The 18,350-nt window shown below is 47.0% G+C and overlaps 1 long non-coding RNA gene across 3 annotated transcripts in view; it reads right to left on the bottom strand.

The window, feature by feature from the left end:
- LOC110261566 overlaps positions 1 to 18,350 on the bottom strand; it is a 123,828-nt gene that overhangs the window by 49,383 nt on the left and 56,095 nt on the right. The gene's annotated exons all lie outside the window — the stretch shown is intronic.

The following is an 18,350-nucleotide window of genomic DNA, read 5'->3' as shown; positions in this document are numbered from 1 at the left end:
CAATCTCCAGGGATAGAACACGATGCTGAGTTACTTTGCTGTACAGCAAAAATTGGCACAACATTGTAAATCAAGCTTCAGAAAGCTTTTCCTGGCTGTCAGGCTGGGCCCACTGTTGTCTCTGGTCTCTCTTTGTGCCCTGTGGTCTTCGTGTCCTGGTCCTTGTCATGCTGGGTTATCACTGCTTGCAGAAGTGTCTGCTTCAGAGAACTGGGCCTCCTGGAGGGCAGCGGATGTGTCTGGTTCACCTCTGTGCTCCACAGCCCAGCATGGTGGGATGACAAAGAAACAGGCACCTGTTCACTAGTTCCTGCCATCTGGTTGAGGTGGTGACCACACACACACACACACACACAGGAGCCCTCACAGGACCAAGAAGTTGAACTAAGTTGAGGGCTAAGCCATGGAGGAGGGCTTCCCTGATAAGGCAGAATTTGAACTAGGTCCTGGAGGCTTGCTCTGCCCTTACTCAGGGATGTGGGGTAGACATGCGTGCCAAGCAAGGCTGGGTGGAAATGACTCTGGTGAATCACATTCATGGCCCAAAGCTTCACCCTGTCTGGGTCCATGATCTTTACTGTGTGATTCTGTATTGCTCTTCCTCACCCTATCCTGCCCCTCTCCCCTGACGGAGCCCAGTCATGTGACTTGTCTTGGCCAATGAGATGCCAGCAGGCTTGAAAGGTTTTTACATCAAAGCCTGCCTACCTGTGCTCCACCAGCATCCTGAGAACATGCCCATGCCAGCCTGCTGGCGATGAGAGATATGTGGAGCAAAGCCAAGTCATCGTAGTTGCCCCAGCCAGGGCTAGCCTCAGGGAGCCAATAGCCAGCTGAGCTCCAGAGATGTGAGTGGGCCCAACTGAGACCTAAAGAATCACCCAGCAGAGCCCAGCCTAAATTGTGGACCCCCCAGAATAGTAAGTTAAATGTTCATTATTTCAAGCCACTGAATACAGGGAGTTTCTTATAGCACATTATTCAGACAATACAGTGACTAACGCTAAGGAGATCAGCCTCTGGAGAGGTGGGCTTATCCACAAGGGTGCCCACAGTGAGCTGGTAAATAGGGAGTCTGAATAGTGCCCCCCTTTCCTTCAGCATCCCCCCCACCCCGTCTTTTCTAGCTACCCTGGGCCTCACGAGGCTTCACACATGTTCTGTATCGTTGCACCACTCATTCCCCTCCTGGAATGCCCGTCTCCACCTTGTGCTCCTTAAATCCTACTTATCCTTCAGGGTCAGGTCATACCCTAGAAACCTTTATGGACACAGCCTCAGAGCCTCCCTAAACCTTTTGGGAACGATGTTAAGGTATAAGCAAGCAAAATTCCCTCCTTCTCTCTCCGTCCTATTCCATGTCCCATTGTGGTCTGCCTGTAACTTTATTGCAGCACATTCTCTTGCACAGTTCTTAACCCCAAGGGCTGTAAGAGCTCCTGAACAGTCAACTGGGTCCTGCCTGGCCACAGAGGGAGCAACCTCATGTACTCCCAGATCTCACAGAGCCTCGGGACAGGGCCTGGTACCCCAGAAGCATCTGGGAAATGAGCAATGAATAGAGATAAATATACTTTCCAGCTATTGATTTTGGAACAATGTGACATGATAGATGTAAAAAAAAAAAAAAAAATTGAAATCCAAAGACCTATTTTCAGTCCTTATCCACAACACTTGGCAGAGCCCTGTCCCCCTCTGAGCCTCAGCTTCCCCACATGATAAATGAGGGGTCGTGCTGACCCTTCTCCCTACTCCTGGCCAATGCTGAGCATCATGTGTCTAGTCCTCTAGCTGCCAGCTCTGGTCTGGTTCCTCCTGCCACCCCTCTGTGGCCTTGAATTCAGCATCAGGGCCTGCTGGCAGCCCGGGCCAAGCCTTTGGATGGTGGCTACTGTGGTGGCCTGGCTTCTTCTGACTGCCAGCATCTTCTACTCCCTGAACCTGCCAGGGAGATTGAGGAGGCCTTGATCTTTGGAGCCATCTTTTCTGCAAGCTCTGTTGGGCAAGGCAGGGTCCCTGCCTGTCTGATGGGGGAAGCCTGGCCCGTCTTTAGGAAATACACACACACACACACACACACACACGTATGAACTCCTCTGCTGGCAGCTTCTGCTGGGCCAGTGGGAAGGAATGCTGACTAGCTGTATTTTCCCTACTGGAGTCAGGTGCAGAAAAAGGAAGAAAATGGGCCAGGGCAAAATTATGCAGAGAGGGGAAGACCTTCCCACTCCAGCTTTTACTGAAAACAGGATGAGAGATTCAGAGAGCAAAGCTTCCTGGGATATAGGACAGGAAGGGAGGCAGGGGCCTCTGAGCTGGATCTTAGCCTCTAGCCAATACCATCACTTTAGTCACCCTCACTTCCAGGCTCACTTTTGGAGCTAGAGAGGCTCCAGAGATGCTCAGATCACGTGTGCCGCTGGGGAAGCAGGAAGGAACATGGAACAGGAGTTCACAGGGTCTCCGTGGCCGGTGCTGGGGCAGCAGGTGGCCTATACTCACATCCACCCACCCCCAGGCTTTTCAGATAGCATCCATCCCAGGTGACACGGGCCAGACTGAGTCTCCAGCTTTGCTTCTCTGCTCTGCCTCCTTCCTTGTCTGCCCGTCTCCAGCAGAGAAGGCTTGAAGGAAGCAGGAAAGGCTGCAGCTCACTCACTGCTGTTCCCACACCACCTCCCACCTCATTGCCGTGAAAGTCACAGACAGAGAGTAAGAGGCTGGGAGTCAGCACCTGGGGTTCTAGCCAGGATCTCTGCCTTGGTACCTCTGTGCCCTTGGGAAGTCTAACACTTCTTTTGATACCTGGATGCCTGGATATCTCTTCTGTCGGTGAGGGGGAATCAAGCCCACACTGGCAAATGGCTGCAGGAATGAGACGTTCTGAATTCTTGAGACCCTCAACTCACAGGAGACGTTTTCATTATCGAGACCAGAGAGTGGTCCCCAAGGAGCTTTGGGCCTCATGGTAGGGGTTCATGTCCCTCTTGGCAGCCAAAACATTGGAGCAACACAGCCAAGACCTGGCCCCTGCCCCTTACCTGATGCCCCACGTCACGTTCCCCAATGAGCTGGCAGCCTCAGAAGCACTGTGGTTCCATCCCAGGGAGGTAGGGAAGGAGGTGTGCTGGGCCTTCCCCTCTGAAGCTCCCATCTATGGAGTTAATGAGGTGAGAGAATTACCCAAAGAACAGTGAGAGCCCAGGGCAGGGCAGAGGGTGAGCGGGAGCTGAAGTATGCGGCTCAGACTCTGGGAAGGGAGAGGGTGGTGTGGGCTGGAGGAGCCAGGAGGGCTCCCTGGAGGAAGGGAAGGGCTCGCGTTGATCTCGAAGCGCCTGGCTGCTGCTGCTGCAGGGAGCATGCGCATGGCTGATTGAGGAGCCAAGGCCCAAAGGTAGGTGAGCCAAATTGCAGGGGAAGCCGCCTGTGCCGGTGCTGAGGAGCAGACTCCCAGGCATCAAAGTGCAGCTACAGGGGAGCCCGAGCAGAGGAGGGATGGCACTGACACCCAGGAGTCCCCTTCTCTTTTGGTCTGAAGGAGTGAGCACCGGGCTGATGGATGGATGACCCAGAATACAAATCTGCGAGAGGCTGCCTGCTTCTGCCTTCAGGCCCTCAGAAGCACAAAGTGCCTGGCTTCCTGTCAGGGTGAAAAGGGGCCAGAGATCCTGCTCTGTCCATCCATCTCCCAGGTCTGTCAGGGCAAACTGCCCCTCAAAACTAAGCCCTCCACACCCGCAGGCCATCTGGGCCATGGGGCTCAGTGGGGACAGTATGGGGGATGCCACACCCAATCTAGAGATGGGAAAACTGAGACCCAGGGAGGGGAAGGGGTTTGACCTAAGTGTCAAGGCCCAGGACTAGAACCCAGGCCTCCTGCTCCTCAGCTGAGTCAGTGTAGACAAGATAACCAGATACTCTGCGTCAGTGTAGACCACTAGATCACCAAGGGCAAAAGAATCCATTCTGGAATAAAACTTACACTGTGGAGAGGCAAGATAAGCCCTGCCTAAGTGCATAAGCCTGCCACATGCTAGATGCTGTACCGGACACAGCACGGAACCTTGTTTAAGACTCACAGCTACCCACTGGGTTCATTATCCTCAGTTCCACACTATGGGTGGGTGGAGGAACAGAGGCATGGGCATCTTTTCCAAATCACCCAGGAGGAAAGGCAGAGCCGGGGTCTGAACACAAGTCTCTCGGCAAAGCTCTGGATCTTCCAGCCACCACCTGGCAACCCCAGGCAACTGTGCATGACAGAAGCTCTGGGCCAGAGAGGGAACAGCCATGCAGGCAGGGCAGCAGTGAGGGTCCTACTGCCAGCCCCTACTTCAGTTTGGTTTTCACATTGCCTCTCCCCGTGCCAGGGTCTGGCACCTCTGGGAATTGGTTCCCAGCATAACAACACCAGCTGTGGTTCAGTAACAGCAAGAGCTTTTACTATTACTTCCATCTGCTTCTACTCCAAGTGCTAGAGTTTCTGCACTAAGCACTTAACATACACATACACACACACACACACACACACACGTGCACTCTACCTATACTATCTGCTGACTCTTCAAAACAAACCTTTGAGGTATATTTGTTAAATTCCCATTTTGTAGATAAGAAAACTTAGTTTCCAAGGAGTAAAGTAACTTTCCAGTCCATCTGCGAAAGCTTATATAGTCTATACCACCAAAGGGTTTCGGTAGAAAGAAAGACATCTTTCCAATAGTGGGAGCTGTCTGAGAGTGACGTGACTGGCTCTGGAGGGGGTGAGGCCCCATCAATTAAGCTTTTCTTGGTGTGCTGGGGGGAGGTTGTGCACACAAAAAAATACTATTTGTAGTCACCTTTTCTTTTTTGGCTGCACCTGCAGCATATGGAAATTCCCCAGGCCAGGGATCGAACCTGCACCACAGCAGTGACCCAAGCCACAGCAGTGACAACGCCAGATTCTTAATCACTAGGCTACCAGGGAACTCCTACAGTTACCTTTTAAAAATTAATATTTAATTTACTAAGGACGCACACTTGAAAATATAGCTTTTCTTCAAGTTCCACTTACCGATCTGATTGTTCCATTTGTAAATGTAATAAGAACAAGACCTTCACTTTTTCTTCAATTAAAGTTCAATTAACTCAAGTTGAAACAACTAAACCTCCTTAAACAATCAGTGCCATTTACAAGTTAATTAAATTTGCTTAAACAATTTCAACTATACTTGAACATTTCATATATTTGATTTTCCCAAGTAACTTACAAGTCTAATTGAACAAGCAAAACCTTTGCATTGGGTACTGGGAAAAACTGTGGTAAGTCTGAAAAAATAAATTTATAAGTACAATGACTTTCACATCCTCTTAAATATTGCAATACTATTTGCAAAATTAATCCAATTCTCCCATAACTTTCTACTTAAATGTACATGTCTACAGGCTTCTGGTTACAGCTAAGATTGAGTAAGCACAATTCCTCCCCCCCCCCATTGATTGCAAATAAAAACCCAGGAAGAAGAAAATACAGCACCAAGGACTCTGAAAAATAAATAATTGTAGGGGGATTGGGGAAGGAAACAAATGCTCAAAGAATGACCAATATGAAAGTGAGTTTCCTAGATATTTTTTCCTCCGCTATTTCCTAGCTTAAACTCAAGGCTGTGCAGTGGACACAAATAGAAAGAATTCCAGAGAAACCCTCTCTTTCCTGCCAGAGGACCGCAGACAGAGACCCTGCAGGATAGAGAGTTGGGGGAGGAGCGAGGAGAATCTCAGTTCTTTCTCTTTTACTGTCCAGGGTGTGTCACAAGGGAAACCCCAGTCATGAAGCTATTCTCCTGCAGTGCTGGTGGTGCAGGACCTAAAACTCAGAGGAACTAAGAAAGGGGGCTCCCGTAGGGAGGGGTGGGGGGATTCTGTTAACTTTTTCTCTCTCTTTTATCTTGCTGCTTCACCATCAAGGTAAGCCCAATCCGGGGAAGTGAGCAACAATATGGGGAGGCTGAGAGTTCCTGTTGTGGTTCAGTGGGTTACATATCCAACTAGCATCCATGAAGATGTGGGTTCAATCCCTGGCCTCACACAGTGGGTTAAGGATCCAGCGTTACCATGAGTTGCAGTGTAGGTCACAGATGCAGCTTGGATCTGGCATTGCTGTGGCTGTGGTGCAGGCGGGCAGCTGCAGCTCTGATTCGACTCCTAGCCTGGTAACTTCCATATGCTGTAGGTATGGCCCTAAAAAGCAAAACAAAAACAAACCCCAAACCAAACAACAACAACAATAATAATATGGGGAGGTTAAAACCCCAGGTTTCTAGTCCAAGCATCAGGAAAAGGGCTTCTGGGAGCCAGAGACTGTAAAGGCCATCATAAAGAGCTGCGTAAGGCCACCCCTTATACCTCGCTATAAAGTTCTGGACTCACCCTTGAGCTATGAATTCACAGAACAGACCTGACCCAAAGCAGAAGGCAAGTCAGGCATTATACTCTGAAACAAATAGGACTGATTACATATTATTACACAATATTTAAAATGCCCCAAATTAGTCCACATACAAAGAAGCAGGAAAATCTCAATTGCTCTCAAAGGAAAAGACAATTAGCAGATGCTGGCCTCAAGATGATCCAGATGATGGAATTATCACATGAAGACTCTTATATCACATAACATATGTATCATACAAAGGAGCAGTTAAAAATATAGTCCTTGAGGTAAGGATGAATTATCTTGAAATGAATGGAAAGATAGTAGCTCTCAGGAAAGAAATTGAAACTATAAAAAAGAACCAAATGGAAATTTTATAACTGAAAATTCAATAGCTGAAATGAAAAATTGAAAATGAAAAATGAAAAATTCGCTCTGTGAGGAGTTCCCATCATGGCTCAGTGGTTAATGAATGCGACTAGCATCCATGAGGATACAGGTTCGATCTCTGACCTTGCTCAGTGAATTAGGGATCTGGCGTTGCCATGAGCTGTGGTGTAGGTCGCAGACTTGGCTCAGATCCCATGTTTCTGTGGTTCTGGCATAGGCCGGAGGCAACAGTTCCAATTGGACCCTACACCTGGGAACTCCATATGCCACAGATGTGGCCCTAAAAAGAAAAAAAAATTCACTCTATAAGCTGGATAGCAAAGTGAAGATAAAGAGGAAAGAGTCCATGAACTTGAAAATAGGAATTATCTAATCTGAAAAATAGAAAAAAATGGGAAAAAAAGAATAGAGCTTTGGGGACTTATGGGAAAACATCAAAAGCTATAACATTCATGTCTTTGGATTCCCAGACAGGGAGGAGAAAAGGCTTGGTGCAGAAAAAATATTGAAGAAAGCATGGCTGAAGTTTTTCCAGATTTGGTGAAAAGACATAACTTTATAGATTTAAACAGCTCAGTAAAGCCCCAAAGAAGGATAAATTCAAAGAAAATCTAATCCAAACATATCTTAATCAAACTGCTAAAAAACCAAAGATAAAGAAAATATTTTTGAAAACAGCCAGAGGAAAGCAATTTATTATATAAAGGGGAACAATAATTAAAATCACTACAGATTTCTTATTAGAATATATGAAGGCCAGAAGTCAGGGAACATCTCTAAAGTACTGAAAGAAAAGAACTGTCAACCCAGAATTCTATATCCAGTGAAAATATCTTTTAAAAGGCTAACTAAAGATAATTTTAGTTAAAGGAAAACCAAGAGAATTCATTGCCAGCATGTCAGCTCTAAAAGACATGTTAAAGGAAGTTTTTTAAGATAAAGAAAGGATACCAGAAGGAAACCTGGAAGGTTAGGAATAAAAGAAAAGAAACAAAAACAAAAATAACTGGGTTAATATAATAGACTATTCCCCCCCTTAAGTCCTTTAATGTGTGCATGACTGTTAAAAAAAATCATAACAATAATGATGTTTTCAATGTATAATTATGCACTACTTATAACAACTGCAGCATAAAGGAGGAGGGGAAAAGGACCTATTGGCTCCATGGTTTATATATGTCACTTGAAGTGGTAAAGTATTAATTCTAAGTAGATCATGAAGAGTTAGGAATGTATGTTATAATCCCTAGAACAATCACTTTAAAAAACTATACAGAAAGCTGTCAGATAAATAAAAATGGAATACTAAAACAACATGCAAATATCCAGGAGAAAGCAAAAATGGAAAAAAAAAGAGGAATGAAAAACAGAGGAGACAAATAAAAACCAAACAACAAAATGGTAGCCTTAAATCCAACCACATCAATAAATCTATTAAACGTAAATGGTTTAAACATAAAATTAAAAGACAGAGATTATCAGGTTCGATTTAAAAAACCAAGACCCAACTATATATCATCTATAAGAAACTCACTTTAAATACTGATAGGTTAGGAATCCTCCTACACTGTTAATTGGTGCAACCACCATGATGGACAGTGTGGAGGTTCTTAAAAAAACTAAATACAGAACCACCATATGATCCAGCAATCCCACTCCTGGGCATATATCCAGAGAAAGCCATAATTTGAAAAGATATGTGCACCCCAGTGTTCACTGCAGCACTATTTACAACAGCCAAGACATAGAAGCAACCTAAATGTCCATTGCAGAGCAATGGATAAAGAAGATGTGGTACATATTTACAATTGAATATTACTGAGCCATAAAAAAGAATGAAATAACGTAACTTGTAGGAACATGGATGGACCTAGAGATTACCATACTGAATGAAGTAAGTCAGACAGAGAATGACAAATATCACATGATATCACTTATATGTGGAATCTAACAAAATGATACAAAAGAACTTATTTATAAAAAAGAAACTCACAGATTTCAAAACCAATCTTATGGTTACCATCGTGGAGGAGTGGGGAGGGAGGAATTAGGAGAATGGGAATAATATATACACACTACTGTATACAATAATTAAAAAGAACCTACTGTATAGTACAGGGAAATCTACTCAATAGTTTGTAATAACCTGTATGGGGAAAAAAGAATGGAGATGATCTGAAAAAATATTGATAGGTTAAAGGTAAAAGGATTAAAAATTATACCTTAAAGTATTATTTTTTAAAGGCTGGAAAGGTTATACAAGTATCAGGGAATGTGGACTCCTAAATAAGTAAACTTACCAGGGATAAAGAGGAATAGTCTATAATGATAAAAAGATCAATTCACCTAGAATTTGTAACAATCCTAAATGTGTATGCATCAAACAATAGAATTTCAAAATACACAAAACAAAAAATTGATAGAACTAAAAGGAGAAACAGACAAATCCAGTTATACTTGGGGACTTGAACACTCATTTTTTTTTAGCAACTGAAAGAAAAGTAGAGAGAATATCAGCAAGGACATAGAAAATTTGAACAACCCCATCAACCAATTCAATCTAGTGGAGATTTGCTGAACACGCCATCACCAAAGGCAGAATGCATTTCCTTTTCAAGTTGCTCATCAATCATTTACTATGGACCATATTCTGGGTCATAAAACAAATCTTAACAAATTTAAAAGAAATGAAATCATACATCATATATTCTCTGACCATGATGGAATCAATCTAGAAATAAATAACAAGGATATCTGGAAGATCCCCCAAATACTAGAAATTAAGCAACACATTTCTAAATAATCCATGGCTTAAAATCCAGGAGGCTAAGGACCTGGTAAACTAGCCCAGAAGGTTTGGTCCAGGAGCCGACACTCTTAGCCACAGGGCACGAGGCCTCTCAAAGTTTTTCAAAACCTTGATTGCCAGACTAAGGGATTTGGAATTTATACTGTATTTAATGAATAAGCATTTAAGGATTTTCACACTTGAGGCACATTTTTGCCGATAGATGGAGTTGGAGTATGGGTTGGGGCAGGAAATATCTGCTTTCTCTCCCACCAGAGAGATAAAGAAAAAGGAAAGAATTTGGATTTTTCCCGATGTCTGAAATGAGACATTTTAGAAGTAGGGCCCACCCTTCCTTTTTTGAAGAGGTTATTTTCACAGTCTTTCTGGGGTCTGCATGTGAACTGGCAGCTCCAGAGGCAGGAGCATGCCTCTGCCATCAGATAGGGGACTTTGAGGACAAAGGCCATGTAACCCCATAAGGATGGGGGGTTTCCCAAGAGTTAACCACCTTGTGGCTCTGGACAAGGGTACTCATCCTTTCTGTGCCTCCATTTCTCATCTGTACAGTGAGGATAATATCAGTTCCCACAGATTGGGCCATGACCTTGGGCTGAGCTGCCTGAAGAAAAGGCTGAATGTGGAATTTGGTCTTCTGGCTCCTGGTAGTTGCTGCAGGACCTTGGCTGGGAGGGGGTATCTCTAGCTTGCAGGGAGACTTGGGGATATCTCAGCATGACAGGGAGTCGGACTCTTGCCTCCATGGGCCTGGAGTCGGGGAGGGGAGGGCACATAACACAGCCTCTGCCGAGACTTTGATCAACAGCCATGACAGGGAAGGCTTCTGTTTTCTTTGAAGCAGCAGAAGGATCAATCCTCCTTCTTATCTCGGCCTCACTGCGAATCAGTACCACGTGCTTCTGCAGCTGCTGCTGCCGCTCCCAAAGAAGACTAGAGCAGGAGGCAATGTGGACCCAGGCCTGCCACCTCCCCTCAGCTCCCAATCCACCCCCAGCGTGAGAGGGATGAGCAGAACCTGGCACTTTCTGGCCTTTGCCTGGCCCTGCCTCAAAAGGAAGGAGAAGGAAAAAGAACGTCTACTCCAGAAAGTAAGAGCTTCCTCGACTCCTTCATTAAACTTTCACAAGGGTCCCTCCTCACCTGTGCATCCTCTTCTTTTCTTGAAAGCTAGACTTGAAAACATCACATTTTGCCGAGATCTAAACACACGAGGACAGGAAGCAAAAGGCTGAGTTCTACTTATGGGGGAGCCTTTGATTTGCTGTGTGACCTTGAGCAAGTTACTGCCCCACTCTGGAGCTTAATTTCTCTACCTATGAAGTAGAGTTCCTGTAAATGTTTTTTGGTACTCAGTTTAAAATCCTGAGGTTGAGCCCAACTCGGCCCAGGTCAGGATGCGATACAGGTTCAGATTGCAGAGCTGTCTTTCTCAGATCCCGTCACAGAAGGATTGCCCCATAACCCTGAGGGCCTCCAAGTCCTCGGCCAAATGTGTTTCTGTGTAATCCCATCAGTGGAAAGAGCTGCTTTGCCAGCAAAGCAGTATCCTGAGTCTGTGGGCTCTGCCGGTAAGGGGCAGGAACAATTCCTGTGACAGCGAGGGCCCCAGCTGCTCAAGGACTACAGAAGGCAGAGAAACTTTCAGGCTCTGCCCCTGGAAGGCTGGGGGAAGAAGGGAGTGGGGCACGGGGCAGGGGTAGGAGGGGGAACGTCCTGGGACCTTCTGCCTCCAGATGCTTATAATAACACCAGGTTGATGAATTCAGGTTCGAGGCGGGAAGCCTCTTCTGCCCTCTTACCCCACGCAGGTGCAGCCCTTCTCTGCTGGGCTAGTGAAAGAGCTAAATTAATTAAGATTCTCTACTCATATTCTGCCCCCAGAGCAGGCCTCAAAGACAGAGAACAGAGGCTGCAGGAGTTCTGATCCTCCAACCAGGACCCATGAGCTGACGTTGGCTGTTTCAGGCATCAGCCAGCTGCCTCCTTTTGAGAATCTCAGTAATAAGCTTCCTGTATATGGTCTCCAGATCATGGGCTTACACGTCAGGTCAGAGCCAGCCATTTTAGAGTCTCCCAGGGTCTAGAGAATAGGATTGTTCCAGAAAAGAGAAAGAAGAGGGAATGAGGCGGGAAGGGAAAAATGACTGGCCTCCCTGCTTTGTGAGGGGCTGGTGTGGGTTGGGCCAGAGCAGAGACCTGCTCTCTGCCTCCAGGACTCGGGCCATCGCTGCTCACTGCGTCCCCTTCTGTCATTCTGGGTGCCTGGGCTCCTGCTCGGCCCTGTCCCCCATGAATTCTGCCCTCCAGGAAGTCTCCAGCGTCAGCTCTTTGCTCATGGCTGCCTCCATTGACCTCCTCAGCTTGGGCTCCCTCTGCTGCCAGGGCTGATGTGACCCAGAGGTGCCACCCTGGCATCCTGCCCAGGTGTGTGCACCTGCGGGCATGGGTGTGTTTGTGTATGGGTGCGTGCACATACACACACACGTGTGCTTTGTAGTACACACGTGAGGTGGCAATTCTGGCATGAAAGTGAGGTGGCCTGGATTGGCTCTGTGCTATGTTCAGGGAAGCCTGTGGCTGTGCATGTGTGGGGTATATGTCCTTAGTGTGGTTGTGGGCATGTTGATGGGGCTATTTGTGTTTCTGTGGGTCTGAATATGTGGGAGAGTGAACACTGAAGCCTGTGGCCCTGCATTATCGGGATGCTCATATAGTCCCGAATCTGAGGAATGTTGTGCCTCGTTTTGGATTTCGTGTAGGAGAATGAGTGACAGGTGTGAACTCACGAGGGGTGAGTGTGCAGCTAAAAAGCACCAATGTAGGGATCTCTCTGCCCAAGGACAACACGGGCTGGGCATCCGTGGGCCTTTGAGCATCTTGGTCATTTCTCCTTTGGCTGGTGGAGACTCCTGCTGGCTCTGGACTTACTGCCTCTTCTGTCCAGAGGGCTAGCTGGAGCTTCTTTTTTTTTTTTTCTTTAATACCCACACCCGCAGCACATGGAGGTTCCTGGGCCAGGGATTGAATCTGAGCCACAGCTTCGACCTATGCTGTACCCGCAGCAACACTGGATCCTTTAAGCCACTGTGCCAGGCCAGGGATTGAAACTGCATCTCCGCAGCAACCCGAGCTGCTGCAATCAGGTTCTTAACCCACTGTGCCACAGTGGGAACTCCCAAGCTGGGCCTTTGACCAAACATCCCATCTGAGGTCAAGGGTCAGCAGTGAAATCAGTGATCCCAGATGTCCCTATGGTTCTTGATGTCTGGCCCAGGTGGTCACACCAGGTGAGAGAGGTAGATTGAGGCTGCGGGGTCCTAGCAGAGAGTTTCTTGGGAGGTTCAAGATGAGCCTGGATGTGCTCTGGGGCAAATAACACCAGCACAGACAACTGCTCAGCCTGTGCTGGACACGGTGCCAAACACTTTAGAGACATACAACCTCACAGCAATACTCTGAAGTAAATATTGTTCCCCCATTTTACAGGTGAGGAGACTGAGCTTGGGAAATGAAATACTTGTTTTGGGTTACACAGCAAGTGGGTTTTATGACTGGGATCTGAACCTAGGTCTGTTTGACTCTAAAACTCATGCTCCTGTCTCCCCATTCTTACCTATGAATTATCCTAGAAAGACGGGAAATGGGCCCTCACTTCTCCCCAAACTCACAGATAAGCCTTCGTTTCACAAAAGGAGCTTTATATACTTGGATTTAAGATTCATGAGTCCTGATGGGGAGAACGGAAGGGGAGACTGGCAGAGGAAATAATGGGTCCTCACATAGAGAAGGCCCTGGAGCTGTTGGAAAAAGAAACCCCTCTAAGCTTTGATGGGGTGACCGAGTTAGATTTATAGGCCTTGGTCCCCATTGCTGTTCCTGGAGGTCAGAGTGTGTGAGGTTCCCACGGCTTGCTCATGTGGCGTCTGTGGGAGGCCTGCTTTGCAGGCACCTTAGGGACCAGGATGCTGGGATGTGGAGCAGCTGGATACACACGGCTGCTCTTGCCTGCTCTGGGAGATGCTGCCCATTCCCTTCTTTCTTGGATTTGAGTTGCAGGGGAAAACTGCATTCTTTTTTCATTAAAAATTCATTTTGGAACACATAGCCTTCAGAGAGGTAATTAGCCACAGTATTTCTCTCCATTAGCGGTCCCTGGAGTTTGCTGGAATTCCTTGTCCTTTTTCCTCCCCATTTCACTCTTTCCATCTGCTTCATATGTGAGGTTGTAACACTTCCCCGCTCCCTGTCCCAACCACCACCACGCACTCCATTTTTGGATTGAATAACTGTTTTAAAGTCTGGACAAGGAGTTCTCCCCACTGGGCTATGGGATCACAGTCCCCTGAGCCAGCAAGGGGTTCAAAGATGTTCACTTCTGCCAACAGGACGAGGGAGGCAGCTTGATGGGACACAGAGCTGGCCTGGCTGGTAGCAAATCGAGGTAGCACTAGTAGGTTCCTGGCCCCCCACTTACTAGCTGGGTGTCAAGCAAGTAACTTCTGTTGCCCTCACCAGGGTGGTCAACGTTGCCCTGACATCTATAAAGCACCTCCCCTGGGGTATACAGCCAGTGCCCTATAAAAGGCAGCTATGGTTGGGATGTCCAGGGACAAGAGGGGGCTTCTGGGGACAGAATGAGCAGTAGACAGGTCAGCATGAAAGATGCAGCCTAGTCTCATTGAGAATCAGAGTCATGTGCTCTGTGGTACCCCACGGCTGGGGGGCAGGAGTCAGAACCAGGATGAGGACCCCCTAAGAGGCAAGACCCCTTCAGAGCAGAAGGGAGCTCATGGAGGCTCAGCCATCCAGGGCTGAGTGCCTCTCTTTTGCTGACTGTGGCAGCTTCTACCCAAAGTTTCTCCTATGAGTTATTCCTGGTATGCATGACAGCTGGATTGAAGGTGACAGAGGTGTCATCTTCAACTGATGAGCGGGAGGTGTGGAGCAAGTGGGGGCTCCCCAAGATGATGGCAACAGCCCCAAAGGCACATAACCCCGTGGCGCTCCAATTAGCTCGAGGGACTTCAGGTGGCCAGGCTGGTTATTGCTCTGGGGGAATGGCAACACCACATGCTCAGAAGACAGCTGTCTCCACTCCCAGCCCCTCATCCCTCTGCTTCCCTCCTGTTAGTGACACATGACGTGCAGCTGTCTCCAGCACTGTCAGAAATACCCTGCTCCGTGGGGACGGGGGCAGAAATCCTGCTGCGGAAAATCTAAACTTATCCCGGTTCCCTAAAACGAGGGGCGAAGAGAAAAGATTGTGGCATTCTGCAGGGGAATCAAGTCAGAATGCATGTGATTATACCAAGAACTGGCATGCCCCAGACTAGATAGCCATGAGTAGGCGTCCTTTGGAGGAGGATACCTGGTAACTCTTACAGGGATCTTGTGCAAACACATTTCACGGAGCTATGTCGTGTTGCCCTGACAGGAAGGGAACAGGAGTGAGCTTGGTTTCAGATGCTGGCCTCACCCCGCTTTCATAGTAACCATGATCCTCAGACTCCTGGAGAAAGGCAGAGAAACAGAAACCGTCTGGCTGGCAAGATCTTTGAACTTGGGCACTGATGTTCCTGCAAGCCTCGTGGAAGCCAGCGGCATCTTGACTCAAGTCTAGTTCACAGAGATTTTTACAGACGCCTCCTAGGTCTTGGTAATACGAATGGTGAGGCTGAGGCTCACAGCCCCTCCCGTGCCCTGGGCTTCCAGCCCCGGCCCAGCTCCTTACACTGGCTACTTCACGTACCCTCCCGTTCCAGGAAAGTCTTCTCAGCCTCCCGCCCCAGGACCTATGAGGATTCTGAAACTCAGAAAGAGTAAGAGATGCTGGCAAGCAAATGGCACCTGCTACCACCTCCAGGGAAGGAGTCCCCCTGCGTGGGGGAAAACAAATAGCACAGCAGTACCTGCCACCAGCACCTCAGAATGTCACTCCACGTTTGCAGGTGTCAGGGTCGCCCAGAAGGATGGGACTCATGCAGGCCCTGGAGGGAACAGCACTTTACCCACACCCAGAAGAGTCAGAGCAGGGATCAGCTTCAGTTAAAGGTATTGTTCCCCCAGGGCCACAAAGACCACACACACACATACACACACACACCCCTGCTGCCGCTGGGAAGAGACAGGTTGTTGGCCAGGTGCCAGAAGACATGCACACTCAAGCAGAACAAAGGAGCATATACCAAATCTGGAACTGGGAAAGACACCCCCTACGGGGCGATAAATCCAGAGCAGAATGCAAGGGCTCCCTACCTTGTGCCAAGGAAGGGTTCCAGGCCCAAGGCCCACTCTTACGTGGCCAAGCAGGGGTGGGAAAACAATGCATGAGCCAGTCTATCCCAACAGGTGGGACCAAGTTCACACAGTGGGTGGGTGGCAGGATCGAGATTTGAACCTGGGTGTTTCTGGCATCAAAGCCCATGAGCTTCTCATGGCATGAACACTGTGTGTCCAAGATGAGAGTGCACCCCCCGGGCACCTCCACCTCTCACCATGTCCACATGGGAGACTGAGGTGTATTTCCACAGAGGTTCCCCTGCCTACTCCTGTTTGAAAAACTCAGGGAAACTGTACTACTAATTGCAAATAAATATGCAGTGAGGAGAGGGCACAGATCAATAGGCTCTGGTGGGGAGGGCGTCTACCTAAGAGACCCCACAGCGACTCCCACTTCCATGTCTGCCCTCTCGCCTTCCCACAGAGGGTCACTGGTCAGCCAGAGTCCTCAGGGGAAAGATGGGCTGTAGGTTGTGCTCCCTCCTAGGAATTTTTTTTTTTTTTTCCCATTTCTGGCCACCCCGTGGCATATGGAGCTCCTGAGCCAGGGATCAGATCCGAGCCGCAGTCACCACCTAAGCTGCAGCTGCAGCAATGCCAGATCTTTAACCCACTGTGCCAGGCCGGGGACTGAACCTGCATCCATCCCAGTGCTCCCAAGCTGCTGTGCCCCAGTGGGAGCTCCTCCCTCGGAATTCTTTAATGCAAATTATTTTTTTTCACGTAAATATTTTTATGCTCATTTTAATTTTATTAAGTTTTACATTTTTTTTTTTTTGTCTTTTGTCTTTTTAGGGCCGCATCCATGGCATATGGATGTTCCCAGGCTAGAGGTCAAATTGGAGCTGTAACCGCAGACCTACACCACAGCTCACAGCAACGCCACATCCTTAACCCACTGAGCAAGGCCAGGGATCGAACCCACAACTTCATGGCTACTAGTTGGGTTTGTTAACCACTGAGCTACGACAGGAACTCCAAGTTTTACATTTTATATTACAGATGGAGATCTGAGACACAGAAAGATTAGGAAAAATTTCCCAAAGTCATGAAGGTATTACTTAAAGCAAGGAAGTCAAGATTTCACAATCTACTTAGTATTCCTTCACTGTAGGTATGTATATGTATATACATATGTATGTATAAATTATACATGTATAATACATATACATTTTAAAGTATATACACAGATACATTTTAAATATATATAAACTATAATTCAATAAAACTTTAAAAAAATCAAACCATAATGGGAAAGAATATGCAAAAAGAATATACAGGTATACTGAGTCACTTTGCTGTACAGCAGAAATGAACACAACACTGTAAATATACTGTACTTCAATAAAAGTAAAAAATATTTGAGTATGATTATATTATTCAGAATTATATTGTAGTGTGCTTAATTTTAACACATAATAAAGATATTTCTACATCAGCACATTGCGTTTTATCTTATTTATAGAAATATTTTAATGCAAATTCTAAATCTCTCCAACCTTTGCCCACACTCTCATACCACAAAGAATATTTAAAAACCTGGGTTTTTGTGCCCTGAAGAATCCCTATGTACAGAAATTCAATCAGGGAGGGGGGAAATGCATAAAAGAAAAGAAATACAGGGAGATCTAAAGAATTGGGGCAATTATGCAAATAAATGGACATGGTAAGGACCATTTGGCCCTGGAGAAAGTGAGATTGACAAATGCAAATCCCTTGTAAGGATCAGAAAAAAGGAGGAAAGGGGATCAAAAATCCTTCTTGCTTCAATGCAGGGTCCGGTAATTCTGTCTGAATATTAAGCCTCCATGTGGTTGCTGTGAGGCTTTTGTAATATGACCAAACTTTATTGGCTAATTGGGGGAAGGGTTATTATCTGCAATTTGCAGACAGAGAGTCAGTGGTGAGAGGAAGTTCAGTAGATGATCTATGCACATCGTGTTCATTTTAGAAGCCACGTTGGATGTAGCACTCAGATTTTCCAACTCCCTGGCTGATCCTCAGCTTCTCAGGGCAAAATTACAGTTACTTCTCAGTCGTTGTCGTCATTAATGTAGAGGAACCAAGGCATAAATAATACTAAATGCCTCCCACTCGGGACATTTGCTTTGGAAGACTCAGAACGTAGGCATCCAGAGTTCCCTTTGTGGCACATCAAAAAAGAATCTGACTAGTATCCATGAGGATGAGGGTTTGATCTCTGGCCTCGCTCAGTGGAACAGGGATCCTGCATTGCCATGAGCTGTGGTATAGGTCGCAGTTGTGGCTCGGATCCCACGTTGCTGTGGCTGTAGCTCCAATTTGACCCCTAACCTGGGAATTTCTATATGCCACCAGTGCAGCCCTAAAAAAAGAAGAGGGTAGGCTAGGCATCCTGCCGTTGGAGGCTGCTTCATCCTTATTCTACATCTTTCCTACTCAAAGCTGCTCCTCCTCCTGCTCCATGAAGACCTAGGGGCA

The sequence above is a fragment of the Sus scrofa genome, chromosome 7 (assembly GCF_000003025.6).
Source record: "Sus scrofa isolate TJ Tabasco breed Duroc chromosome 7, Sscrofa11.1, whole genome shotgun sequence".
Taxonomy (NCBI): Eukaryota; Metazoa; Chordata; class Mammalia; order Artiodactyla; family Suidae; genus Sus; species Sus scrofa.
The sequence above is the reverse complement of the archived record's forward strand: the minus strand, read 5'-3'. Positions and strand labels throughout refer to the sequence as shown.